Source organism: Denticeps clupeoides, unplaced genomic scaffold (genome assembly GCF_900700375.1).
Source record: "Denticeps clupeoides unplaced genomic scaffold, fDenClu1.1, whole genome shotgun sequence".
NCBI lineage: Eukaryota > Metazoa > Chordata > Actinopteri > Clupeiformes > Denticipitidae > Denticeps > Denticeps clupeoides.
Genome location: NW_021629971.1, coordinates 393,543 through 420,758, shown reverse-complemented (window position 1 = coordinate 420,758; position 27,216 = coordinate 393,543). Strand labels below are relative to the sequence as shown.

At 44.1% G+C, this 27,216-nt stretch overlaps 1 long non-coding RNA gene across 1 annotated transcript; it reads right to left on the bottom strand.

Annotated features, from left to right (window-relative positions):
* Window positions 1-27,193, bottom strand: LOC114778570 (uncharacterized). Its single transcript, XR_003746397.1, has 3 exons — window positions 27,143-27,193; window positions 456-567; window positions 1-239 (listed from the first exon to the last, which is right to left on the bottom strand). It is a non-coding gene; the product is annotated as an uncharacterized LOC114778570 (long non-coding RNA).
* Between the last annotated feature and the right edge of the window lie 23 nt (window positions 27,194-27,216).

Here is a 27,216-nt window from a genome sequence, read left to right as displayed (position 1 = left end):
AGCTCATCAATCTGCAACATTTCTGTCTTCCAGTTGTATTTTATACAGGAGCCTGAGTCCTTCAATATAGCAAATTGTCAGTGATACTTTAAGGTGGGTACTGTATCTGTATATGGTTTTTTGTACTTAACGGCGTATCTTGCTCAATCCAACAGGGCTAGCAGGGACGGGTCCTCCTGCTGTGCTCTTCTTGGGGTCAGAAGCGCCGTTTATCTTCCTCCCTCAGGTTAATCCGCATGCTGGGGACAACAGGTTCCCTATAATAAGTGCGTTCAAATGGAAGGGGCAGAGCAGTCTAGCTGCATCGCCTTTGCGTTCCCACCAGCAACAAGGAGCGTGCGTTCCCATGCGCCAGATTTTACAAAAACATTGAAATGGACGATTAATGTCATCCAGAATAAAAAAACTGCATCTTTAAGGTTACTCCATTTAAACAGCAGTCCATCTTCACTGACCCCACTGCTGCCAGCGCACCCCGAGTTTCCTCACTTTGCTCCACATAGCGGAAGAGAGGAGGGAAAGAGTGCAGCCTGAACTGAGGACTTTGCTGCATGACATATCGCTGATCTGCACGGGGACAGACAAGAGTGGAGGAACTGATTGGGTGAGTCCAAGATTCGGACCAGTGCACCTCTTTCCTGGTCTGGGGATGTTGGGTGGCGTACTGACCTCTCGCTGCATCCTGTATTCTTTCTCTGGCGCGGATGTCTCTCTCCTGGCTGATGACCTGTTCCAGGCAACAAGAAACACAGGACATGAATATTAATGTATTGTACCAAATTTAAATTGTATTACACTGTAATAAAGTAAACATTAGCAGGCAAATTCTCAACAGTTTGTAAGTGCTTCCATGATGCCTGCAGAGCATCAGGAGTTGGTCTATAGTCTACCGTATACGGTCTACCATGTTGTCCCTTCACAGCATTGTCTTCTAATATCATGGGAAACGTCTCTGGGTTCTGCACTTGAGGTTGCATCTGCATATTTTGGATCCTTTGAGCAGTGAAACAGGAAAAGTTGGTAAAGTTAGTTATCTAATTGTACATTGCTGTTAAAAAGTAATAAAACATAACCTTCAATTTTTAAGATGGACAAGTAGTGCATGTTTAAATAGTGTTGGTGGACAAGGTGGACAATGAACCTTTTTGCAACAGACATTGCAAGTATTAAGCTCTAGTAAGGATCATGTCTTCAGTATTGATATGTGCATATATATGAATAACCAGAATTTAAATAATTAATACATTAAAAATATATTTATATCTGACAACTGAAAATCAATGATCTAATTTCTTTGTATACATAAATCTATTTCTTCACTAAGACTCTTATTTGCTGACTTGTCCTCAGCTTTCAACACCCTGCACCCCCACATCCTGGCTAATAAACTTTCCTCCAACTTTCATCTGGACAACGAGACAATCCTGTGGATATTGGACTTTCTGACCAACAGATCACAGAGAGTACTGCTTAACAAAACTCTCTCTGACCTCTGTTATACTGCCATCTGTTATACCGCCACCTGGTCGGCTCTCTCCTCTGCTCCTCATCTTATATACAGATGACTGCAGGCACAGACACCCGGTGAAGGACGCCAAGGACACAGTCCTCCAGACTGTCAGGCCCCTCACACAACCATGGTCTGCTTCTGCATGAGTTTCTGGACTGGTGTGACACCTCATGTCTGGAACTGGACATCAGTAAAACCAAGGAGATGGTGGTGATCTTCACCACCAAGCAGGGGGACCTGGCTGCAGCAGTTACCTCCATCCACAGGAAGCCAGTAGAGCTAGTTGAGGATTATAAATACTTGGGCATCATCTTCAATCCCCTGCTGAAGTTCTCCTCCAACACAGAGGAGATTCTCAGAAAGTGTCACCAGGCAGCTCATATCCTTTTTAGTCAGGAAAGACATTTTACGGACTTTTTACTATTCCTTCATAGAGAGTGTCGTATCATTCTCAATCATCTGCTGGTTCCATTCCACCAGCACGCAGCACACAAACCGGCAAAAGAACGCTGTCAGGCTCCCCTTCAAACGCAGACTCCGATGTTGCTGACTGGAAAACGCAGAGGAGGAAAATCACCTTGGTTCCCAAAGCTATCCTTCTTTTGATCTCCTGACATCCCTCCAAATCAACCATTATCACCTCACACACTTCTTAAAAGTATGCCCCTTAATGCTTCTGTTATGTACAGTTATTTATCATTGTTCATAGCGCAACATACAGAACATTTCTATTGTGTGTCACCCCAGGAGCTTTAACCTTCTTTATTCGAGGGCAATAACGTTACTGTATAACTAATCTGAACCACCAGCAGTAATAATGCTGACAGCACAGCTTTGCCCTACATTACTAATATTAACTACTGCTACAAACAGTCTTCCCCAGACCTTCAAAACCCTACACCACTAATAAGAGATCATAATAATGTAGCAAAAAAGCCATTTCAAATACCAAACTTGACCTGAAGTGATGGCTGCAGGCAAAATGAAAAACATAATATCTCCGTTTTTACAGCAAACTTTGATTTTCATAATTGGTTATAAATAGGCAAATATGAGTCATGCATCACATGCAATCAGCATTTCATCAGAATTTTCGTGGTTGGTTTACTAATAATGCTAGCTAATAGCTAATGCAAAGTGAATGCTAACCTGCTTTAAGCAAAACAATAATGCTCAAAGCCTTAAACCAATTTCTCAAAGTAAAGCCTGTACATCAAATACATTTTAAATAATCTTACTTTTGAACTAAGCGCAGTGAAAAATCCATTCACGGATCCTGCCACAGAGACATTTATCTTTTAAACTCCCACCTGCCCCAACACTTTCGTTAGACCCGCCTCCTCTACGATTTGATTGGTTCTGTCTCTGAACCAATCAATTGTCGTTCTGCCCTCGGAAATTTCTGAGTAAACTCCCACAAGAGAGAAATACAGGCGCTACTGCTTTTCACGTGTGAAATATGTATATATAACTATGATGTATGATGACGATCCCCAGCTTGAATATTGCTATTATATTAATAATATTATATTAATAATATTGAATATTATTAAAAATATATACATTTATATTTAGTGACATTATACACTCACCGGCCATTTTATTAGGTACACCTTGCCAGTACCACATTAGACCATTTTGCCTTCTGCAGTACACTCACTGTCATGATCAGAAAACCAGTTTAATTTGGTTTTCTGATCAATAGCACAACTATTGAAATGTAAGTTCAATGGGCAATTGCCAATGCAATATTCAATTAGTGCATGTAAACTGATGTAATCTTTAGATCATTTCAAGGTTTTTTAATAAAAAATATAATAACAATTCACTCAATTGCATTCCGTTTTGCCATGGGTTTTCTACATATTTATTCAAAAGGAAATTCATTTTGCAAATGGCAATTCAATGTCCAAAGTGCTGATGCAATCCTTTTGTCATGGTCCGGACCGGAGATTCATGTTATTCTCGTGTAATGTTCCCTGATCGTGTTCACCTGGTGTCTATTTATATAATTGTATAAAGCATATAAAGCTATCCTGTTTGTGTCTGTTCGCCGTCGGGTCATTGTGCGTGTTTATGTTCCTTTGTCTCGTATGTGGTCTATATTAAACCCGTCGCGTGAAATCGTGCGAATGTGTCCTCCTTCATTGCCATGTCCAGCCCCACCCGTGACACCTTTATTAACAAATGACTAAATTGCAAATCTTTTGCTTTAGCAGAGTACATGGAAAACAACAAAAGTGGTCGATCAGTTTACAGTATCTTTTTACACTGATAATGTCAGCTCTAATCAGCTATTTTTGTACAGGCTGTATATTTTTTCAGCTGGAAGAATTAATCAAATATTGCTGCTACCACTAAGTATTAGTATTGTTTAGTTTAGGGTATTGCTGGGTTTTCTTAGCATTGCTTCAGACTCATCTCAACAGGTTCCAAGGAGAACTGAACTTCCATTACCTGAGATGCGAAAATAACCAGTCACCATACCAGCTGAATTCAGTTCACCTGAAACATCCTAAAAGAAGAGAACCGCATTCTTTTCTCCACATACTTTTGCCACACGCAAATATATATTTTTCATTAAGGTGTGTTTGGGTGTGTTTGTGGGGCCCTACCCAGAGGTCCTTGTGACTTTAGAATGATTGTGCTAATGTAATTTAATGTGATCTATCATATGTGCTAGATGTGTTTACCATGAAACATCTCTGTGATGATGCAGAATCGAGATGCAGAATTTTGTTTTAGGTTGATGAGCTTTATGGTGCAATGGCCCAGACTTGGCAGATGTGGCCAGAATTGAAGTCCCTGATGTCCAGTTAACCCGGCAGCTTACGCCAGAGGAGCTTGCAAGACTGCCCAATCATGATGTTTCTATGAGTGAAGCACAGGTTTACAACTCAACAGTAGAACAACTGGAATACCTATTCCCAGACTAACATTCCTTTAGGCTGCCTGAAGTACAAATAGGATGTCAGGAATTCAGTAATGCATATTGTCTAATACAGTCAACTCTAATACAGCACAAAAACACACAAAATCTTTTGAAACTCAATTTATGAATGACTTAAGACTGAAAGTACATAACAATGAATATACTGAATCTAAAACAGCAGTAAAAGCATAAAAGAGTTGTAAACGCTAATTACAACATATAATTCTGACAAAGGTCTCAACCAAAATGTCATAAATCTTAACTGCATGTCAAGAACAGTGAGGGGAACAGCATTGTTACCAAATCAGGCCGTTCCTTTAACATCCTTAGGACCCCAGTGTCTTTCAACCCAGTTCATATCTGTGCCACCTGCCTTTCACATCTAGTAGAAACAAGATGGCACCAGACATGTTTGCTTGACACAATTGTTTCAAAGGAGTGAATGTTGCCACCATATTAAATAAACAGAAATAAATCTACTGACGTCTAAGTAAACATCAGTAGACCTTGTAAATGATTGAGTGAGATCTTTACCGCCATCTAGTGGAGATAAGAAATCGTTGCAATTAGGAATGCTTGAAGTTGTGCTTTTCCTCTCATGAACATTGAAAGTATATATTTTAAAATATATTCTTCAAGAATGAACCTCTATGCATCCTCTAGCAGTATTATTAAACAGTAAAATAAAATAAAATAATTAAACTAAATAAAATTCAGTTGCTATATGTTGCTAAATTTTATTTATTTGGACAGTAAATGTAAATAATTTGACTATTCAAAAATATATCAAACATGTATTTTGACCAGAAAGAGATTTTCAGTTCTAATATGCAAAGGTGCAAATATGAATAGAGAAAATGTTTCTGCTTAAATATGTGGCTCCTGATTGGCTTCTCAGTGCTGTTCCATGTGAACATATGTTTACAACATACAGTCGCTAGGCAACACTGAAGGAGCCAGTTGTATTTTTATTACTCCTGCTTTCTTCAGACAAAAAATTCTACTTTTCACACCAAAAGCCTTTTTAAAGGCTAACCTCTTTTATTGTTTTAGCACTGTTATTAGTTAGTGTTTCTGTTTAGACTTGATAACTCTTAATTTATTTTGTAGTTTCTTAATTTTAGCTTATGGTTGAGAGATTAGCTTAGCATAATTTAGCGTAGCAAAACTTAGCTTAGTATAACTTAGGTTAGCATCATTTATTACCTGCTCACTTTTGTTTTTTAGGACACATAGAGAGATTTTTCCAGGTGAAGGATGGGCCGCCCTCGGAAAAAGACCAAGGAGCCAACAGTCACCAGAAGGCCACCTCGCAGGATCCTGCCAAAAATACCAGCTTACATGCTTCACACTGGTAAGACATTAAGAAACTCCACATAATACTGTGTTTTCTCTTCGGTATTCTACCGATTTCCTCATAATTCATAACTCAAGATCAATAAGAAAAACAAACCACAGGTGCAGCTCACTGTAAATCCAGTATTTGTGTATGCAGTAAACATATATGGTCCATTGTAAGGTATCAAAGTCTGTAAATTATCACCAAATATCTCAATGTATTCATGTCAGTGTACTTCTCAGGTATACCGTGGGCATGTGTGAGGGACACTAACTCCCCTCCAGCTCTGCTGTGGAGCATTCCCTGTATGCAGCAGCTGCAGGCTACTCCACAGCCACCCCAGCAGGAAGACACTCAGGAGGTTGTTTTTCCGGTAGATGTGATGGACAAGCTGAGCTTTGTTCCTGGAATCTGGGACCTGGCTGTGGAGATGAGCTTTCTGCCTCCATGGAGCAGGCCGCAGGTACAGGATGGTCCTGCCACACCTCTGCCCAGTGTCACCAGTGCTCACCAGCCCTCCACCAGCACATCATCCATGGAGTTTGAGAGCAACGAGGACCGCTGGATTCTTCAGGACCAGACGAAGGAGGAAATGATGACCAGCGACCCAGCAGCAGACAGTCCACACGGACCCCAACAAGAAGCCAGTCTGGAGGATTTTTTGGAGGAGCTGAACAACATTCCTGTCATTTGGGACATGGATTTCGAGATGTCCCTCCTCCCTCCACCTTACTAGTATCACTATTAGTAGCACTAGCAGCACCAATAGTGATCACTAGTACAGGTAAGCATGAAGGTAAGTATGAAGGTAAGTATTTAGTGACGGGCGGCACGGTGACATTGTGGTTAGCACCTTGTCTCACAGCAAGGAGATCTGAGTTTCGGTCCCTTCTGTGTGGAGATTTGCACATTTGCATGTATCTCCCCGTGTCAGCGTGGGTTTTCTCCGGGTTCTCCGGTTTCCCCCACAAAACAACTAGGCCAATTGGAGATGAATTGGACATGAATTGGCACTAATTTTACCTGTAGTTCATTAAACAGTTTAATAATTAACAGTAGTAGAAAAAAATTAAAGCCAAAAAAAAGGCTCCGGTGGTGGCACACCTGACCTTCAGGATCAGGGCGGGGTTCAACTCCCTGTGGAGTCTGTTTTCAGAATGGCTGCTTATCTAGTGTCTATATGTTTAATATACGTTTAATTACTTACTGCTCATATGCATTACATGAGGCTATTCCCTAATCTAGCGTGATTTACCTTCACCCCCAGCAGGTGACTGCTTTATAAAACCAGCTGTTAATGCTAATAATATTGATCACTTGCCTGATTTTATGTCCCTCTGGCCCACCCATTTCAGCGGTTCTGTAGACTGTCCTGGAAAATTGTGGTGAGAAGACACGTCCCTGAGGAGCCGCGGTACTCACAGTCAGTGAGTGAAACCTGGAGCCAGCTGGTCAGCACAGGTTTTGAGGGAGGAAGAGGAGACATCGGCTAGACCCGATGCGTTACTGCTCTCCTGTTTGTGGAAGAAATGACATCTAAATAAGAAAAAATAAAATGTTCAAATCTTTAAGTGTGTGTTATCTTTCAACATGTGGAAAACCAAAGGTTAGATGATGAACAAAAATTAACATAATTGTATTTAAATTAAAGTAGTGAAAACCATCAGATGAAAATATTACTGGCCCAGTACACAAAGGGCTTAATGTATTTGGCCTTAAACCGTCGGTCGCATAGATCAGTTATAGCACGTAAAGAAGCAAATCACAAACCGCCATATATTTCGTGGCATGTGACGTGTGGCATTCGGTGACTATGTCACATCTAGGTCCAGCTGTATTACAGCGTCCACCTTCATCCTCTGTCCACCACAGTGGATGGTGAAGGATAGAGAAAAGAGAAGAGTGAGTTAGTGATGAGTTAGTCAATGTTAAAGTCAATATGGAATACTAACAATACTTTACCCTGAGCTGCTCCAGGGGGGACTGTCCCTGTCACTACTGACTGTAAAGTACTCTGGATAAGGCCGTCTGATAAACGTTGGAACCTGTTCGGTGTTCCAGGTTAAGTGCATTCTTACGATGAAGAGGCATACAATGATGCTTGGGATATACTAAACCAAAGATACGGTCAACCATTCATGATACAAAAGGCATTTAGAGAGAAGCTAGCGAATTGGCCAAAGGTGCAGTCCAGAGACGCTGATGGATTAAGGAACCTTGCAGATTTCATAAATGCATGCAAGCTTGCTATGCCTCACGTAAAGGGATTACAAATACTCAACAACTGTGAAGAAAATCAAAGATTGTAGCACAAACTACTGGACTGGATAAATGCAAGATGGAATAGACAGGTAACAAAAACTTTAATGGAGGGTGGTGAGTTTCCAAGTTTCTGTGATTTTGCTTCCTTCCTAGAAGCGGAAGCAACCCAGTCACATCCATTCATGCACTTCGCCGCACTGAAACAAATTGATAAAAGGACTACAAGGGTAATCAGAGGGAATAAAGCAGGTGTATTTAACACAAATGCAACTGTACAATGTGACAAACCGACAATAACAAACACACCTAACAGTTCCCCATGCATGTTGTGCCAGGACGCACATGAGCTTCACAAATGCCCAGACTTCTTAAAGATGTCTCTAGAAAATAGAAAGAAATATGTGAGAGAAATATGTGTTATGGACTGCAGACGCCGCCTCACTTGCGAAACCTGCACAAAGAGACATCCTGTGTGTCTTCATGATGAAAATTACAGTAACAGTTTGCAAAGACAAACACGTGTGAGTACGGAGAATGCAAATCACCTGAAACTGCAACAGCCATGTCACTTAATGTTGCCAGATCAGAACAGACCGTCAGCACCTCAATGATAGTCCCAGTATGGCTGTCAACCACCACAAATTCCACTCAAGGAAAAATTGGTCTATTCATTATTAGACACTCAGAGCGATGCTGTCTTTGTGGATCAGGATGTAACGCATGAGCTGCAGGCAGATGTTTGTCCAGTAAAGCTGAAATTGACTAACATGCTGGGTAAAAATGCTGTCATAAGTAGTGGAAGGGTGTCTGATCTCTTGGTGAGAGTTTATAACTCAGCCACAGTCATAAAGCTCCCCACGGCATACTCCAAGGATTGCTTACCTGCTAACAGGGAACACATACCCACATGTGAAACAGCCAAACAGTCATTTACTGCCTATTGTAGATGAGATCCCTCCACTCCTCAGTTGTGAAGTAAGTCTCCTTATAGGTTATACCTGTCCCAGAGCTCTTGCACCTAAACAAGTAATCTTAGGAAAAGATGGTGAGCCCTATGCTATTCGCACAGACTTAGGATGGAGCATAGTAGGCAACTCAGCACTGTACATTGAAACGGATATAGACAGCAGCCTCTGCCACAGAGTCACAGTTAAAGAAATCCCTCACTCCACTCCAACAGATGCAATACTTGCTCTGGAAAGAGATTTCAAAGAGAGCTTGAGCAAGGCATAACACAGATGGAAAAGGGACATTTGGAGATGCCATTGCCATTTAGAGAAAAGCCACAAACTTGCTGAAAACAGACCAAACCAGTTCAAACGCAAACTCATGAAAGACGAAAAATACAAGGAGGATTACATGAAATACATGAATGACATCATCGAAAGAGGTGATGCAGAAGAGACTGATGATATCGGACTCCCTGACAGGTTACGTGTGGTCTTCGACTGCTCCGCCAAACACAAAGGTACCTGTCTTAATGAACATTTACTGATTGGCCCCAACATGATCAACAGTCTTACGGGTGTTCTTGTGCACTACAGACAGCACCACGTCACCCATTCCAAACCAAAATGTCCACATGGCCAATGTCCACTAGCCAATAATGTTTGACAAGAAGGGAAGGTGCAGGGTTCCAGGATGCACAGGAAAACCCAAAGTTGTGTGCAAAAAAACTGGCAGGTACGTGAAAGTGTTCAGTAGCAGGCAGCGGCACGCACCAGAACCCGGTGGAAAAGAGTAGCAAGCATCTGGTTACCATGGTGATGTGCAGGCTGAGGTGTGCGCTGCAGCGAGGAGCCGGGCAGGAGATGAGGTAAGGAGATGAGTTGTGGGGGTATTAGGTGCCACAGCTACAAATAGAAAAAGAGGCATAAGGTTTTTTTTTCATTTATCTTTCCAGAGGCATTCATCCTCCATTCATATTTAATATTACTAAAGCATTAAAATAACACAAAAGAATGTGGATGTCTTATTTCAGTATTAGGTGCCTTTTTTGTTAAGTACATAACTCCACGTGTTCATTCATAGTTTTGATGCCTTCAGTGAGAATCTACCAATGTAAATGGTCATGAAGAAAACATATTGAATGAGAAGGTGTCCAAACGTTTGGCCTGTAATGTATGTGAAGTTATTACTGGAACGTCTGGATTTCTACATTCTCAACTTTAAATGTTAATCACAAAACATTTGTGGGTTTTTTTTTTAATAGCAGATTACAGTAACCCTGAGCAAATCCTAGATTCTCATAAATCCAATATGTTGAACTCATAAGTGTCAGGACATCTGGACAGTGTCAGGAGAGAATATGGCATAGACGTCACTGCTGCATCGGTCTACTCTGGGATATGTGTGATGCAAACACAAGTTCAAGTTTAATGTTTAGGTGTGCGTTTTCATTAAGGTTTAAATGCATTATGTCTGTATAAGATGGAAGGACACTTGAAAAGAAAAAAAAGGAAGTAAAAACTGGGTGTCACAGGCAAATTTAATCTAGGTATGTGACTGGGATACATGTACCAATGAATGCTGCTGACAGGGTGGCCTTGATAGTGGGCAAGCAGCTGTCGTGGCCTCACAAAGAACATGGACCATGCGGTTCTTCAGGAGGTTCTTGGCCAGAATGCTTCCTTTCAGGATGTCCACCCGCTTTCTGTGAAACCTGTCTTTGCTGGTGAGATGAGGTCACCTGATGCAGAAATGGCCACCTCTCCAGTCTGGGTGGGCGTCCCTTCTGGCACTGGGAGTGTTGGTGAGAGAGGTAAAGAAGAACCCAAAGATGCAGTCAGGAGATGGAAGAAAGTTGTAGAAAGTCAAGTCAGGACTTTATGGCAGAGTGGCCTGCCAGAAGCTTCTACATTTTGGCCTTAAATCTAAGAGGTATGTGTGGAGAAAACCAGGCACTGTCCAATCCAGTCCCAACAGTGAAGCATGGTGGTGGCAGCATCATGCAGTGGGGCGGTTTTGCATCTGCAGGGGAGGACGACTGGTTGCAATCAAGGGAAAGAGAAATGCAGCCAAGTACAGGGATATCCTGGACAAAAACCTTCTCCAGAGTGCTCAGAAACGCAGAATCACCTGTCCAATACAGTCCCAACAGTGAAGCATGGTGGTAGCAGCATTCTAACAAGACAATGACCCTGAGCACACAGCTAAAATTACGAAAGGGTGGCTTCACAACAACTCTGTGCCTGTTGAATGATCCAGCCAGAGCCCTGACTTAAACCCAATTGAGAATCTCTGGAGAGACTTAAAATTAGCTGTCCACCAGAGTTTACCATCCAACCTGCCAGAACTGGAGAGGATCTGCAAGAAGGAATGGCAGAGGATCCCCAAATCCAGGTTTGAAAACCTTGTTTTGTTCTTTCCCAAAAAGACTCATGGCTGTATTAGATCAAGAAGACACTTCTACTAAATACTGAATACTTAGGACCATGTGATATTTCAGTTTTTCATTGTTTATAAATCTGCAAAAATATCAGTATTTTTCTGTCAATATACGGTGCTGTATGTACATTAATGAGGAAAAAATGTATTTAAATCATTTTAGCAAATGACTGCAATATAACAAAGAGTGAAAAATTTCCGTACCCACTGTGTATGAATGGTTCTGGCCCATGCGTGTCTCACACTACACTCCCTCTGCAGTTCTCTGTAGCCCAGACACAACTCCTTGCCACCTTGGTCATCTTTTCCCACTCGCTCATAAACCTCGGTCTTATCCTGAAGTGACAGATACACAGAGCGTACGAAAATTTGAAGTGAAAGTGAAGTGATCGTTGAGCACAAATTCATTACATTACATTACATTACATTACATTACATTACATTAACAGCATTTATCAGTCACCCTTATCCAGAGCGACTTACAATCAGTATTTACAGGGACAGTCACCCTGGAGATAACTCAGGGTTAAGCGTCTTGGACACAATGGTAGCAAGAGGGGTTTGAACCTGTGTCTTCTGGTTCATAGGTGAGTGTGTTACCCACTGCTTTTAACCATCACCCTTAGTGAGCAGTGGGCAGCCATGACAGGCACCCGGGGAGCAGTGTGTGGGGATGGTGCTTTGCTCAGTGGCACCTCAGTGGCACCTTCGCGGATCGGGATTTGAACCGACAACCTTCTGAATACGGGGCCGCTTCCTTAAAGATACAGACACGGAAACGGCACATCCTGGGGAAATCTCATTGTGGGACTGGATCAAAGTAGTTATTCTGCACCAAGGCTCAATTTCAGATAGAGACTTCAGATTCAGTATTAGGGGACCAACAAGACCGATATAAAAGCAAAAAAAAAAAAAAAAAGGCTGCACACATCTACACACATATAACCCGGAAAAATGGCTGGTAAATCGACCAGAGGAAAGCAAACTACTCTTCAGACTACGAGGCCTGCGGCGCCACCTCTGACCTCGGGCTCGCCTGTTCAGGGCCGCACGGAAGATTCTGGAACGGGCGCAGCCGCGTTAGCAATTAACGTCAAATCTTTTAAAGCTGAACTTCTGTCCGTGCTGCGAGTGGATCTGGTCGATGCCTTAAAAACCGAGGTCCGGGCGGTGTTGGAGAGTGAGCTGGCTTCTATTAAATCGGACATAAGAGCGGTCCGGTCCGAGCTGAAGGAATACAGGGAGACTGTTACTACGGAGCTGTCTGGACTCAGCGTTAAAGTGAACAACGTGGAAGAAAGCCTCTCGACATGCACTGACGATATTACACATCTGCAGAAAGAAGTAGGTCGCCTTACAACACTGACTGAAATGTTGCAGAATAAGTGCGACGACGCGGAGGAACAACGTCAGAATAATAGGAGTTCCTGAGGCTCAGATCTGCTCCACAACTTTCGTCTCGTCACTACTTCAGCAGGCTTTTGAGTTGAAAGAAGCGCCACTGCTGGACAGGGCGCACCGATCTTTTCTTCCGGGGCCCAGGCAGGGGAATCCACCCCGCGTCATCGTGGCCCGCTTCCACTACTACCAGGACTGTGAAAATATCCTGCGTCTTGCCAAAGAGAAGCATCGTATAAAGATAAACGACATGTCCATCTCGGTCTTCCCAGACTTCACGGCTAAAGTAGCTGAGGCTCGGGCTGCATTTAATGACATCAGAAGGCAGCTCCGCGGGATGGAGGGGGTGAAGTTCGGCATCCTGTATCCTGCTCGACTCAGAATCACCCATCTGAATACAGAGAAAACTTTTTCCTCTCCAGAGGAGGCCCGAGCCTTCATCTCTCAACGCTTTGAGGGACATCCAGGTGGTGAATGACTTTTCTTTTCGCCTGTTTTGAATAAGTAATTCAGCTGATCCTGTAAGGTATTTATCTTATACATATAGGAAATACAGTATTCCCTAGTTAGGTATTTTCTATAAAACTGGTCTGATTCATGATTGACAAAATTCTGGTTAAAATATCACAGTTTCAGTACATGTTAAATTTCAGTTGATTTATTTGTGTGCTCAGTTATTACTGCTTACTGACTGTTTATTGTTATTGATGACGTTACCATAATTGCCATAATCTTTTCGTTTTGCTGTCACTGCTCGGCGGTGCTTATCAGAGCATGGTAGTTCACCCTGAGCACTGTTGTGCTATGTTTATTGCTCACTAGGAGTGTTGATGCGGTCCCCTGCTTTATGGGGGGCCAGCATAGGTTTTGGGGTTTGAAGTTTGCTCAGAAATCCTTTATTTTTTTATCATAATTTTTTTATTTATTTACTTTCTTTTTCTCCCTCCCCTTCTCCTTCTCAGTGTGTGGGACTGCTTAGGCTATCTACGATATGGCTGGTCTTAACAGGTCAGGGCCGGGCTCACTGCGTTTTGTAAGATGGAATATTAAAGGGTTGCACCACCCTATAAAACGTTGCAGAATTTTTTCCCATCTGAAAGCCCTGGCCCCTGAGATTATATTTCTACAGGAGACTCATCTTTGAGTTAATGAACACTCAAAATTAAAGAGAGGCTGGGTAGATCACATCTTCCACTCTGAATTTGGGGACAGATCAAGAAGCGCAGCGATATTGATAAGAAAGGGGGTTCCGTTTGTAAATGAGTCTGTAATATCAGATACCAAAGGCAGGTTTGTCACAGTTATAGGGAAGCTGTGTGGATTTAATGTAGTTTTAGCAAATGTCTACGGCCCCAACTGGGACGACCCACAGTTCTTTTGCACCTTTTTTGCTAAGCTCCCACACCTAGACACATATCACTTAATTCTGGGGGGGGACTTCAACCTGGTCCTGCAGCCAAATCTAGACAGATCGAATCCCACACTGTCCAAGATTGTGTCCAAGCCTGCATCAGCTGTTTTGTCATTTATGGAATCCTACAAATTGTTTGACCCCCGGAGGTATACTAACCCCACCTCCCAGCAATATTCATTTTTCTCACCTGTCCATCATTCATACTTAAGAATAGACATTTTTTTGATTGATAGTAGGTTTCTCTCTTGCGTCACAAATAGTCAATACCACCCTATCGTGATCTCGGATCACTCCCCTGTGCAACTCGATATGTGCTTTCCTAGCAACATCGCAACTCGTCAAATGTGGCGCCTCGACCCATTATTGCTTTCTCATAAATCATTTCGAGACAATATTTCAAAGCAAATTGACCTTTTTCTTGATGTTAACCTCACGCCTGGTATGTCCTTAGGGAGGCTCTTAGAGCATTTCTTAGGGGACAAATAATTTCATATACAGCCCATGTGAGGAAAATGCATAATCGGCAGCTAGTAGACCTGTCCAAAAAAATTCTGGAAATAGACAAAAAATGTGTTGGTTCCTCTAATCCAGAGTTGTACAAGGACAGGCTGCTTTTGCAAGCAGAATTTAACAATCTTTCTATTGCTGAGAAATAAAGGCTGCTTTTGAAGACTAGATGCACATATTATGAACACAGTGATAAATTCGGCAGGTTATTATCTCATCAGCTTAAGCAAATTCAGGCTAGCCACACAATATCTGAGATCCATACGACGCATGGCACTGTATCAAACCAGCCAACAGCCATAAATGAACAATTCAAGGAATATTATTGAAAACTATACACTTCTCAGGTCCATGTCAGTCCATCTGAAATACATACATTTCATGATCAGTTAGAAATTCCTAAGATTACCTGTGAAGACCGGTCACGTTTAGACCTTGGAATATCTTGCGAAGATATAACACAAGCTATAAATTCCATGCAAAATGGTAAATCTCCTGGCCCAGATGGATTCCCAATTGAGTTTTATAAAGTTTTTTCAGCCAAGCTGACCCCTCTTTTAAACAAACTTTTCGAGGAAATTCTCTCCCAAAAGAAACTGCCCTGTACAATGACCCAGGCAGTCATAGTGGTTTTACTAAAAAAAGATAAGGACCCACGTAAATGTGGTGCATACCGGCCAATAAATCTCCTTCCATGTGATTATAAAATTCTTTCAAAGGTCCTGTCCTGCCGCCTGGATTCAGTGATACCTAAAATAATTGACTTGGACCAAACAGGTTTTATACCAGGCAGGCAATCATTCTTTAATTTGCGCCGTTTTTTTCAATATATTATGTTCTTCACACTCTACTGTCCAGCCTGAAATCGTTATCTCTTTAGATGCCAAAAAGGCGTTTGACCGGGTTGAGTGGGAATATTTATTTGAGGTCTTGGAAAGATTTGGTTTTGGTCCTGTCAGGATTGCCTGCAGCTGGGCTCCACACCTGACTCCAATCCTGACGCCCCATAAATGCCGGAAGTTTCCGCCCCTTCTGGGTCTCCGGCATTTTCGTGAACTTCACTTGCACGAACTTGACCTGGTTTTGGGTCAAAGGTATTTTGAGTTCTGGCAATCGCCACACGCCTACGGGTTTGTTTACGTTCTTCATTTAAGTTAAATCGTTTTCGGCCACCGCACCAGTCTTTATTTGTGTTTTTTGTTTGTTTATGAATAAAACCCCTTCCCAACATGTCAGACCTCTGCGCTTCCTTCCCCCGTACGTCCGTAGTCGTGACAGAATGCCGGAGACCCACCCAAAAGCGCAGAGGTAAAAAGCAGAGGAGAAGAAACGCCGCGAAGGACGCAGCCCGGCGCGGCGAACGCGGACGCCAGGGGAGAGAAGCTTCTCCCCGAGAAGCCGTGGTACGCGGCGCCGCGTGATGACGTCACCCCCGGGAAACTCCGCGAAACCCGGAAGCGACAACGTCGGCGGGTGAGTGGGCGGAGCGAGGACGTTGGCGTCGGCAGCAGCGAGGAAGTGACGTGGGCAGCGAGCGCAGAAGATGCGACCCCCACGATCTTCGGCATGTCGAGCCAAGAACTCTGCGCTCTGCTGGCAAGGCTCCCTGTGGACTGGGACGACACGAACGACGACAAGAGCATGGGAGACGAGAGTTGGGCTCCACCCATCGCGCCACTCTGCGATCGTCGCAAGGTCCGTGGGGACCCACGTCACTTCCAGGGGGGTGAGAAGCGGCAATAACGGCGGCGTTCCTCCAGCGAGGAGGTGGGCAGCCTCCAGCCCGAATGGCCAGAGTACTGCCCATGGGACTTTCGGGGGTACGAGGTTGACACGGACGACGACCAGGATGACGCCGTTTGGGCAGTCGGTGCCGGGATGGCTCTGCCCATCGCGCCCATCCAGGACCGTCACGAGGTCCGTGGAGACCCACGTCCCTCCCATCAGTGTGAGGAAAGCTGGTGGAAGAGGGCGACGGGAGGTCGCCAGCCAGCAACTGCGCTGCCGGGACTGCCTCGCAGGGAATCCTCCATTCCTGCTCCAGTCGCCGACCCGCCTTCCCTCTGCCCGGACGTTCCCCAGCGAAATGGCAGCGCAGCACCAGCGCCCACACCTGCTGGAGAAGACGTCCACCCCCCTCCACACCACACACCTACCACCATCTCCACCCACGAGCCCAGCCCCGTGTGGGACAGCCCAATTGTCCCGGGACCCTTCAGTGAGGCAGCAGACACTGATAAGACCCCCACCATCCTCGCGTGTCTGCTTGGGTCAGCATGGGGCTGGAGCGCAGCCCTCTGGCAGCAGGGAGAGACAGACAGGAGTTTTCGGGACTTCCAGCAGAGACTGAGGGCGGAGTTTGATCGGCTAGAGCCTGAGCCAGGGATCGAACTCTGCCCCTCCACCATGTCCAGCGCCAGTCAGGATCCGGGGCAAGAAGACCCAGCACTGGTGGGCGACGAGAAGGTCGCTCCTCCCGAGATCCTGGCTGTGCCCACTGAGGAGGTCCCGGAGAGCCCAGAGAGGGAGCCAGACGACCCTCTCTTCTGTCTGTCTGTGTGTGTGTGCGTGGTATATGTGTCCGTATGTCGCCCCCACTTCCCCTCTTTGTGTCCACCAGATGGTGACCCAGCAGCAGAGCCGAACCCCAGGGAGGGAGTTCCCAACCTGACTGCACCAGTCCAAGGCGAGGTGGACGAGCCCCAAGTCCAGCCGGGGGGGGGTGCTCCCTCAAAGAATTTTTTGGGGGGGTGCAGTTCGGGTTGGGGGCTCCTCCTGAGGGGAGGGTAGGTGGGGAAGCGATTGAGCTGGGTCCTCCGGTAGCCGGTGAGGAGGGCGGGCCAGGCATGGGCCTGCGTCCGCCTCCAGAGGGGTGGAGCGCCATAGAGCCCCCGGGTAGGCATGAGGACCCAGCTGGGACAGGCAGGAAGAGGGCCTGCTTGTCCCAACGGACGCAGAAGGGGCTAGCCGGATGGTCTGGCAATGCCCCCCCCTTGGCACCAGGGCCGTGCAGCGAGAGGGGCTGCATAGTCCCAGAAGGCACCAGCCTGGGGTGCCTGGAACAGTCGCCGGAGGCTCTGGGACAATCTCCCTGCACGGTGCAGGGGGTGACACAAGACGTGTCAGAGGGGACATGTGGAGACAGGGCCCACACGTACCCAGATGGATCGCCCCTGATTATTGTGTGCAGGTACGGGAGTCCGGGGCCACCAAGCGGGACCACGCCGGGGAGCCAGGCCGAGGGTCCGGGCCCGCCATGCGGGACCACGCCGGGGAGCCAGGCCGAGGGTCCGGGGCCGCCACGCGGGACCACGCCGGGGAGCCAGGCCGAGGGTCCGGGGCCGCCACGCGGGACCACGCCGGGGAGCCAGGCCGAGGGTCCGGGGCCGCCACGCGGGACCACGCCGGGGAGCCAGGCCGAGGGTCCGGGGCAGCCACGCGGGACCACGCCGGGGAGCCAGGCCGAGGGTCCGGGGCAGCCACGCGGGACCACGCCGGGGAGCCAGGCCGAGGGTCCGGGGCCGCCACGCCTGACCACGCCGGGGAGCCAGCCCGAGGGACCGGGGCCGCCACGCCTGACCACGCCGGGGAGACAGCCCGAGGGACCGGGTCCTCCAAGGGGAGGATACAGCAGGGCAGAAGCCCTGTGGTTGCCACCGTCCGCCCCGCCGCCTCCACTGATGGTACTGTTGGGGCTCCGAGGACGTAGCCCTTGGAGGGGGGGCTCTGTCAGGATTTCCTGCAGCTGGGCTCCACACCTGACTCCAATCCTGACGCCCCATAAATGCCAGAAGTTTCCGCCCCTTCTGGGTCTCCGGCATTTTCGTGAACTTCACTTGCACGAACTTGACCTGGTCTTGGGTCAAAGGTATTTTGAGTTCTGGCAATCGCCACACACCTACGGGTTTGTTTACGTTCTTCATTTAAGTTAAATCGTTTTCGGCCACCGCGCCAGTCTTTATTTGTGTTTTTTGTTTGTTTGTAAATAAAACCCCTTCCCAACATGTCAGACCTCTGCGCTTCCTTCCCCGTACGTCCGTAGTCGTGACTGGTCCGACATTTATATCTTGGGTTAAAATAATGTATAATTCACCACTGGCCTCTGTACGAACTAACTCTGTAATATCAGATTATTTCCCTTTGCATCGTGGTACAAGACAGGGTTGCTGTCTGTCACCTTTCCTTTTTGACTTAGCTATAGAGCCTTTGGCGATTGCCCTTAGGAAAGAGGAGAGGATTACAGGTGTAACCAGGTTCAACAAAACTCATAAGGTGTCACTCTATGCAGATGACCTACTAATATATTTGTCTAACCCTTTAGAATCTATACCAGTCCTCATGGAACTATTACGGTCATATAGTTTAATTTCAGGCTATAAACTGAATTTTTCTAAAAGCACCATTTTGCAGGTTAATCAGTTGGCAATGTCACTGGATCCTAGTTCTTTTCCATTTAAGCAGGTTGTGGAATTTAATTATTTGGGAATTAATGTCCCCCATTCTTATAAGGGCCTTTATGCACGCAATTATAAAATTCTACTTGAGCGTACAAAAAACGATTTCTCACAATGGTTTTCATTGCCCATTTCTTTGGCTGGAAGAGTGAATACCATTAAGATGGTAGTCCTACCACGCTTTCTGTATTTATTCCAAATGATTCCTATTTTCCTACCCAAGTCTGTCTTCAAGGAGTTAGGTTCTTTGATTTCTTCATTTGTGTGGAATAAATCTGTCCTGCGGATGAGGAATATTTTCCTTGAAATGCCTAAAGCAGCAGGTGGTATGGGTTTGCCAAACTTCATGTATTACTATTGGGCAGCAAACATAAGAAAATTAATATACTGGATCTTTGCGTGGCGTGATAATCCTGGCCCTGCTTGGGCAGACATGGAATTGCGAGGTGATTCAGGGCTTTGTCCTATTTCCTTAATGAGCGCTCCTATATCTATGCAGCGGTTTTCACGCCTCCTTAATCCTGTAGTAAAACACTCACTTAAGATTTGGCTCCAGTTTAGGAAACATTTTCGTATAAATCAACTAAGCTTATTTTCTCCCCTTTTGAATAACCATCTTTTCTTACCGTCCCAAACGGATGCAGCATTTCAAACCTGGCACAACAATGGCTTGATCTTTATCAAAGACCTCTTCGCTGAAGGAACACTTTTGACATTCGAAACATTGCAAAAAAGTTACAATATTCCCAAATCTCATTTCTATAGATTCCTACAGATTAGAAGTTTTGTGAGCAAACACTTTAGATTTTTACATTCACCAGCTAATTCACCTGCAGATGAAATTCTTGCTCTGAACCCCTTCATGAGAGGCAATATATCAAAATTATATACTCTGATCCAGAACCTATTTTTATGTTGTGTCTAATGTAACAACTGTTATATGTGTGTGCTGCACCACTGCGCCTTTTAAATTGCCCCTCGGGGACAAATAAAGTTCTTTGAACTGAGTTCAATGTGCAAATCTCTGTCTGTTTTACATTTTATTCATAAAAGCTGCACTAAGATCATGCCTTCGTAGATGGCGTCCATAAGCATCATGAGATGTGGATGTTCTTTAAGTAGTTGTTTTTGACAGAGCGTCTGTACTACAGTGATCAGCGGTTGGTCATCACTTAATGGCTGATCAAAACATATGTTTGCTTTAACTGTGATGTGCATAGTATGTCCACTCTGATACTGTCTTTTACATCAGGAAAAATATCATGTAATAATTCGTGCCAAGCCAGACATGAGATTTAAAATAGCTTGATATAGGAATGTACAAAATAATAATAAAGTAATAAAGCTGACAGCACATATTTGCCCTACATTACTTATAGTAACTGCTTGCAACACAGTCTTCCCCAGACTTTAAAAACGAGACAGGAGGAACGTCGCTGGATCCTTTTTATGGATTCCCATTTTTCCAAATGTATGATTAGCAAATGTCCAATGTGAGCTTCAGATAATAACTCTTTAACTTTCTCCCCAACTTCTATACCCAAATATGTAATGATTTAATGACAGCATTATTAAAAAATATATACATTTATAATTTGTGACATTACACACTCACCGGCCACTTTATTAGGTACACCTTGCCAGTACCACGTTGGACCATTTTGCCTTCTGTAGTTTATATATATTTTATTTCACATTCTTGTGTGTTTGTGGCAGTCATAAACTGATGTAATCCTTAGATCATTTCAAGTATTTGGCTGCTGTTGCCCTGAGCATGGTTTCTTTCAGGCATCCAGCACGAGATTGATTCCTCACCAGTGCCGTGTTCTCTGTAGGAAAAACTGTTACAATTACTCAGAGGAATTAGCAGACTGTTGTAAACATCATGTTGAAGTTCTTCACAACATGGAAAACTTCCTGATTTATGGTAATAATAATAAAGTGAAGTGATTGTCACATTTGATACACAGCACACAGTGAAATTTGTCCTCTGCATTTAACCTATCACACTGAGTGAGCAGTGGGCAGCCATGACAGGCGCCCGGGGAGCAGTGTGTGGGGGGGCGGCGCTTTGCTCAGTGGCACCTCAGTGGATCGGGATTCGAACCAGCAACATTACACAGGACGAACATGAAACTCCGGTCCGGACTCGGGACTCCGGATCCGGAGTAAACCCCTGCCGGTCCGGATCATGAAAGTCACACATAGACCAATGCAGCAGTGACGTCTATGCCATATTCTCTCAGGTTTGCTTCATATAATAAGACGTTGTTTAAATTTCAAGATAATCGCATCATAATTCTGGTTCTTCATGCAGGTCTGGATGATAAAGAAGTGGGCGAACATCTCAGTCAGAGTTCTGGGGATTTATTTACTGTCTTTCTCATGCAAGGCTCCCACATAATGTAGAAGCTCCTTTATCTCATGCAGGAGATTATTCTGTTTTCTTGAGCCTCATCACCGATCCTCTTCATGAAGAACTCATTTTTGTGGAAGTTCAGCAGAAGCTGACTAAGACAACCAAATACGTTTCCCTGAAAGGGAGCACAAGCATGAGCTATATGTCTTTGTTTGATGCTGCTTCTGCCCAGAATGAACCCTTGGTCTTCACAGTTCTGATGAGTTTATCTTGTCCAGGTACAGGTTCAAAGATGTCCTGACACTTGATGGAGATGTTTTGTCAGTGCTTTTTCAATCTGCCATACCACATGCATATGTGGTATATGAGTTCAACATATTGGATTTATGAGAATCTAGGATTTGCTCAGGGACACTGTAATATGATATAAAAAATTGTTTTGTGATTAACAAAAAATGTTTTGTGATTAACAGAATGTAGAAATCCAGATGTTTCAGTCATAACTTCACATACAGTACAGGCCAAACGTTTGGACACACCTTCTCTTTCTATATGTTTTCTTCATGACCATTTTACATTGGTAGATTCTCACTGAAGGCATTAAAACTATGAATGAACACATGTGGAGTTATGTACTTAACCATAAAGGCGCCTAATACTGAAATAAGACATCCACATTCTTTTGTGGGTTTTTTTTAGCAGGTTTAAATTAAAACACACATTATATGTAGTGAATACTTGTTTTTTCAATACAAAGAAATTCTGAATTGGTGAATTTTGAACTGAAGTGAAAGTGATTAGTTAACACTTTCATGACAGCACAGCACCAAGTGCACACAGTGAAATGTGGTCTCTGCATTTAACACATTCCCTGAGGGAGCAGTGGGCAGTTATGATAGTGTGTGGAGACGGTGCTGATATCCAATCCCATCCTCGACCACCAGGTGAAGTTCTATCTAGAAGCCCAGTAATACTCCTGATACTTTATGTTCCCAGGATGTAGATACTCCTTTTGGTTCTAGTATAATCTATGTAAACCAACACACATTACACCGTTACATACCTCCAGGTCAATGCCTGGAATGATTTTCACTGCCAGATTCCTTTTTTGACAATAGTTTCACAAGTTAAGAAACATCATCTTGATTGGTGTGAAGTGTTCATTGCTAATAGCACCAACTTTAAGTACAGGCCTTAGGAACACGGCCTGGACACAATTAACAGAATATAAAAGTACAGTCACAAGCTCACAATTGGCTAATGTGTATACCACACAGCAATTTCAGTTTTATTTTAAGGTTGACATATATAAATTCTAAGATGATTTTAGTGGGGTTTTTTTACGTTAAACACAAGGAGATTTTGAAAGGTTTATTAATGTTTGAGACTCATCTAAAGACAGGTAATTTAATCAGAATGTTCAGAAGAGAAAAAAATAATATTACAGTAATATTTACTTCTGCCTGTTTTAACTACTTTAATTTAAATACAATTATGTTCATTTTTGCTCATCATCTAACCATTGGTTGTCCACATGGTGAAAGACAACACACATTTAAAGATTTAAACATTTTATTTTTCCTTATTTAGATGTAATTTCTTCTCCAAACAGGAGCAGTAAAGCATCGTGTCTAGACGGCGTCTCCTCTTTCTCCCTCAAAATTAGTGCTGACCAGCTGGCTGGCGCTCCTCAGGGACATGTCCCAGGACCGCCTACAGAACTGCTGAAATGGGTGGGCCAGGGGAACATAAAATCAGGCAAGTGATCAACATTATTAGCGTTAACTGCTGGTTTTATAATCCATCAACCTGCTGAATAGTAACGTAAAAGAATTTCACAGCTACAGAGGACAGTTTGAATCTTTGCTGAAGTTAAAGGACGCTAGATTAGGGAATAGCCTCATTTAATGCATATAAAAATGCAAAAAAATTGCACATTAAACGTTTAGACATTAGATAAGAAGCCATTCTGAAAACAGACTCCACAGGGAGTTGAACCCCGCCCTGATCCTGAAGGTCAAGAGTGCCACCACTGGAGCCTTTTTATTTGGCTTTTTTTTGCTTCTTCTGTTAATTATTAAACTGTTTAAGGAACTACAGGTTAAACGGTGCCAATTTGTGTCCAATTCATCTCCAATTGGCCTAGTTGTTTTGTGGGGGAAACCGGAGAACCCGGAGAAAACCCACGCTGACACGGGGAGATACATGCAAATTTGCAAATCTCCACACAGAAGGGACCAAAACTCAGATCTTCTTACTGTGAGACAAGGTGCTAACCACAATGTCACCGTGCCGCCCATCACTAAGTACTTACCTTCATACTTACCTTCATGCTTACCTGTACTAGTGATCACTATTGGTGCTGCTAGTGCTACTAATAGTGGTACTAGTAAGGTGGAGGGAGGAGGGACATCTCGAAATCCATGTCCCAGTGTTGTTCAGCTCCTCCAAAAAATCCTCCAGACTGGCTTCCTGTTGGGGTCCCTGTGGACTGTCTGCTGCTGGGTCGCTGGACATCATTTCTACCTCCATCTGGTCCTGATGAACCCAGCACTCAAGCTCCATGGATGATGTGCTAGTGGAGGGCTGATGAGCGCTGGTGACGGAGGTGACAGGGACCACGCCGGGCAGAGGGGAGGCAGGACCATCCTGTACCTGCGGCCTGCTCCATGGAAGCAAGATGCCCATCTCCACAGCCAGGTCCCAGATTCCAGGAACAGAACTCAGCTCGTCCACAACGTCTTCTGGAAGAACAACCTCCTGAGTGTCTTCCTGCTGGGGTGCAGCTGCTGCATACAGGGAATGCTCCACAGCAGAGCTGGAGGGGAGTTAGTGTCCCTCACACATGCCCACGGTATACCTGAGAAGTACACTGACATGAATACATTGAGATTTTTGGTGATAATTTACAAACACTTGATACCTTACAATGGACCATATATGTTTACTGGATACACAAATACAGGATTTACAGTGAGCTGCACCTGTTGTTTGTTTGGGACACTAACACTGATATAAAAGCAAAAAAATAAAATAATCACCTCAAGAATCACTCAGCATTTTCAGAAAGTAGGTGATTTTTACACAAGACTTGAAGAATATCGGGGAGTGGGTGGGTGTGTCGGGGAGTGGGCGGGTGTAAACGTACCTCTTCCTGATCCAGCATCTGCTGCTGTAGTTTCTCCACAAGCTGAGACTCATCATCCTACAGAGAAACAGGAAATGAATATATGTGGTTATCACAATTTTATCAAGGAAAAACTTGTTTATTTAAAAATTATTTTATATCAAAACTACGTAAACACACATTTAAAGCACGCACATAAACAAATATTACCAAAAAACTCTGCTTGACCATGTCTGACGATTAATAAATTCCAAATAAATCGGCAGCCCGATACACAGCGTAAAAATCGCACACCTGCCGCACGCCTAAAAAGGGCAAAGACATTACCTGTGACGTCCCGTGGCAGAGTATGGGTGTGTTCTGTTTGTGTGTCTCTCTCTCTCTCTCTCTCTCTTTCTGTCTCTCTCTCTCCGTAATGTTGCAGGTGGCTCCATGATTGGACTCCTCCCACTTCCTGCCATGATTGGTGGGCTGTAATAGGGAAGAGGACTCAAAATGGCGTCTGCTTTGGGACAAGAGGAGGATGTGGTGTGAGGAGAGAGTGTTGTTGGTGATGCGAAGAGAGTGTTGGTGTGAAGCAAGAAGGATTGTGACCAGAAGACAAGAATAACTTAAACTGCCCAGACCTGTTTTGTGTGTGTTTTGTTGTTTCAATGTCCTTGTTTGTAATAAACGGTTAGCCATAAGTGTTGTTGCTGCTCCTATGTCCCATTTGTTATGACCCTGACCCTAGACCAGGGACGTAACATACCGTAACACAGCCTTCATGCCCGCACGTATGGTGTGTGGTGAATGGTGTTATTTCCACAAATGCTCCCACAATTCTACAGGCTCAGACGATTAAAACAAACCATTCAAATCGATCAATGTGATCGTGAGATATGCCTGCGCGTATTGTACAGAATTACAGGCAAAACAGTCCACAACACAAGACAGGCGCCGCTGTTTCTGTAGATTCAGAAAGAAGACCAAACTATGATGGCGCAGCAAAGAAGCAAGTTTTTTACGACTGAGGAGGTGCTGGACATTCTGGTGCAACACAGCAGTCCAGCTATTTGTACTGTTCAATCTTCATCTGATGAAGAGGATCTCCTGTGTGCAGAAGAGGTTGAGGTATTTTCGGATCCCTTCTTCTGAAAGGTATGTACTCTCTGTTGTATAATTTATTTTACAATATTTTTCATATATTTTTCAGTTATATATTTTTTATGTTTTCTCCCTCTAATTGTGTGATGTTCATTGTTTATTTGCTGAGTACAGCATTGTTTATTTCAAATTAGTTATATAATCGAAATTGCTGGCTAATAAATTAATACATTTTACTTCATATTTTTTCTACCCCCACCTCTCTGCCAAGCGGCGATGAGATACTGCAAGACGAGGTGATCAAAGGGTGAAAACACTGCAGAAAGTGCCAGGAGCCACACGTCAAAAAAAAACTGCTTCAAGCAATGCCATGATACACAATAATGTGGATACAGTTAATTTATTCCAGGTATTATTGGAATTTAACATAGTTATTTTATATCGTTTTAGTATTACTTTTATTATTTTTCAAATTTCAAATCAATACATTTTGTTCTTGTTTAGCCAGTTTTTTTTGCAAGTTGTTCTTTTGATTGGAAAATATAAACATAAAAATGGGGGAATATACATATGATGTGATATTTTCAAAACTGTCCCAAAACATCTGTAATTAGTTGGAATGAATAACTACAGTCACAAGTAAGTTAAAAAAAATTGTTTCCTCTGTTTAATTTTGGATATGACTATTAAAAAGGGCTCCAGAGCTCATCAATCTGCAACATTTCTGTCTTCCAGTTGTAGTTTATACAGGAGCCTGAGTCCTTCAATATAGCAAATTGTCAGTGATACTTTAAGGTGGGTACTGTATCTGTATATGGTTTTTTGTACTTAACGGCGTATCTTGCTCAATCCAACAGGGCTAGCAGGGACGGTTCCTCCTGCTGTGCTCTTCTTGGGGTCAGAAGCGCCGTTTATCTTCCTCCCTCAGGTTAATCCGCATGCTGGGGACAACAGGTTCCCTATAATAAGTGCGTTCAAATGGACGGGGCAGAGCAGTCTAGCTGCATCGCCTTTGCGTTCCCACCAGCAACAAGGAGCGTGCGTTCCCATGCGCCAGATTTTGAACATTGAAATGGACGATTAATGTCATCCAGAATAAAAAAACTGCATCTTTAAGGTTACTCCATTTAAACAGCAGTCCACCTTCACTGACCCCACTGCTGCCAGCGCACCCCGAGTTTCCTCACTTTGCTCCACATAGCGGAAGAGAGGAGGGAAAGAGTGCAGCCTGAACTGAGGACTTTGCTGCATGACATACCGCTGATCTGCACGAGGACAGACAAGAGTGGAGGAACTGATTGGTTGAGTCCAAGATTCGGACCAGTGCACCTCTTTCCTGGTCTGGGGATGTCGGGTGGTGTACTGACCTCTCGCTGCTTCCTGTATTCTGTCTCCGGCGCGGATGTCTCTCTCCTGGCTGATGACCTGTTCCAGGCAACAA